This window comes from Mya arenaria, chromosome 9, assembly GCF_026914265.1.
Source record: "Mya arenaria isolate MELC-2E11 chromosome 9, ASM2691426v1".
Lineage (NCBI taxonomy): Eukaryota > Metazoa > Mollusca > Bivalvia > Myida > Myidae > Mya > Mya arenaria.
In genome coordinates, this window is record NC_069130.1 from 23204066 (window position 1) to 23206344 (window position 2279).

General features: G+C 34.2%; 1 protein-coding gene across 2 annotated transcripts in view; it reads right to left on the reverse strand.

Annotated features, from left to right (window-relative positions):
- Positions 1 to 380: 380 nt before the first annotated feature.
- LOC128245402 (uncharacterized) overlaps positions 381 to 2279 on the reverse strand; it is an 11733-nt gene continuing 9834 nt past the window's right edge. For both annotated transcript variants that reach the window (XM_052963540.1, XM_052963541.1), the window contains exon 4: positions 381 to 513. The gene's annotated coding sequence lies outside the window, so the exon portion shown is untranslated. The remainder of the gene's footprint in view (positions 514 to 2279) is intronic.

Sequence of the window (2279 nt, forward strand, 5' to 3'; positions counted from 1 at the left end):
TTGGTGAATGTTTATGTATATGACACACATAAACACTCAAATATCCTAATATTTTGTTGCAAACTCTACCACAGATACATGCCTCCGTGGTGCATGGCTTGTATACCTGACTGCAGACCTAGAGGTCTTGAGTTGGAATCCTGTTGCTGATGGAAACTTGTTTTCTTCTTTGATGTATTTATATTGATTTGATAAATGTGATGTCTAACTTATAAATAAAAATATTTACTAAGTGATACTACAATAAATGTGGCAGAATTGTTTGTGATTGATAATAAACTGACATTGTATCTAATATGGCTATTAAACAGTTTATATATTAAGATGTTTTGACATAATATAAATAATGTTAAGCCAACAAGATTACACTGATTTATTTACAAAGATAAAAAGGGCTGCTGCAATGAATGACGTAATTAAAACACAAATGTGACGTAACTGTGACGGAAAAACACGGGCGGTGACCTTGTTTCAACCCTATCTGCTTGACTTTGGGGTTCTTCAAGAAGTTCCCTGCAATAATAAAAAGATAAAAAGAGTAAAGATATGCAGTTTTCATTTGTCATTTCAATATCGTTTTTTTATAAATTGGGGCTAGTTTTCAAGATTTGTGGGAGTGACAAGGGTGTAGCTAGGTGAATTTGTATGTGAACGTAGACGTTTTAGGGAGGGGGATCCAGGTCACGTTCCACATTTAAATATAAGTTATTTAGTTTGCCACTGGTGTAATCTAGCGGAACTGCCGGTTCTTAATTATCACATAATTTCAAAACTTACTGTTGAAATGGTTGTGTCATTTCTGAACGTGTTGGTTTCGTTTTTACAACAGTTTATTTGAAAACGTTATACATGCGTGATCAAACAATAAGTGTTTGGTAATCAACAATTCAACACATGAAACCATTTGGCGAGAAAACTAAAGGATAAATGTTCAATGTAAGATCGATGTACTTAATGGCGAATGGCCATGAACCATTTGGCTGAGGAAGATTAAATTGTGTAATTAAAAGGGGCACATTTGCCTTTTACTTCTATTTATCTATAAACCCCTTTTTACGCTCGAAAACGTACAGGAGATAATTGGTTTAGGCCAAACAAAAGTGACAAGGCAGGTGTGTAGCTACCTGTACGCAAAACAATCGCTGACCTTATGTAAAATTATTTTGCCATATTATGGACATGAAAAGACCACAGACAAATTGGATAATATAATCGAAAGCAGTTTAAATATTAAACACTGCTCTTGCGAAAGTTTTTGCTCACCTAACCTCTTAAAAGTAAGTGAGGGGTTTTGCTTATTAATTCTATTTCTAACTGGTACAGATGTATTTGGCAAAAGATGACAACAGTATTCGGCCTTTCTCATTATTTACTATCAATTCAGCCACCTTCGCGTCTGTATACTCCTTTAGCTGCAAAACTTTCGTCATTCATGTACAGTTTTTTCATCACTTATTGAAGCAACCACACGCAATACAACAAAGCAGTGGTTTTATTAAAGGGGCAGTACTCCGTATGATAAAATAGCGAGAAAAAAAGAAAATTGTCGAAAACTGACATTAACTTGGCATCGATGTGTACAATGCATTGAAACTTACTAATTGAAGTACCAGATAGTTGACAATTTATCTAAGTTTAGCAGTTATTTCGTATTTTTCCATTAAATGGATGACTGGGTATTTCTACCAGGTAGAATTCATTCCTTATGCGTGATTGGCTAGTCGGTGTTATCCCGTGATATTACCGAGGTAGGTGTATAGCATAAGTATGTCACCCAAATAGAGTAAGCCGTCGTAGCTCAGTTGATACGACGTTGGACTGCAATTTTGGCGACGCGAGTTCAAACCCGGTCTCCGGCACAGTCTTTTTTTACACTTTGGTCCTTTTTTACAATTATGATATCAAAGCGTAACACATTTTATTAGATAGTTGTCCTGAGATTCGTTATAGAAAAAACTTTTTTTGCCAATCTCGTGTACAGTCCCTTTAAGGGTATTCATAGAACACGTATCTCTCCAAATACTTTGGTTACCATCCTCCTTATCTTTTTTTCATTTTTCCTTTCACACTTTTATCGCAGGTGCATTGTGTATGTTTAGATAATAGTTAAATAACTTTTTACGGATTTCTAACACTAAAACAAACAATTATCCTTTATATGATATATGCACGAAAATAATACCTTTAAATGAATAGAATCATTTATAAAGAGTTTTGTTAACCTTATTTTTCATAGCTCTTGTTTTTCTTTTATCTTTAAGCATCATATTTTCCATTTT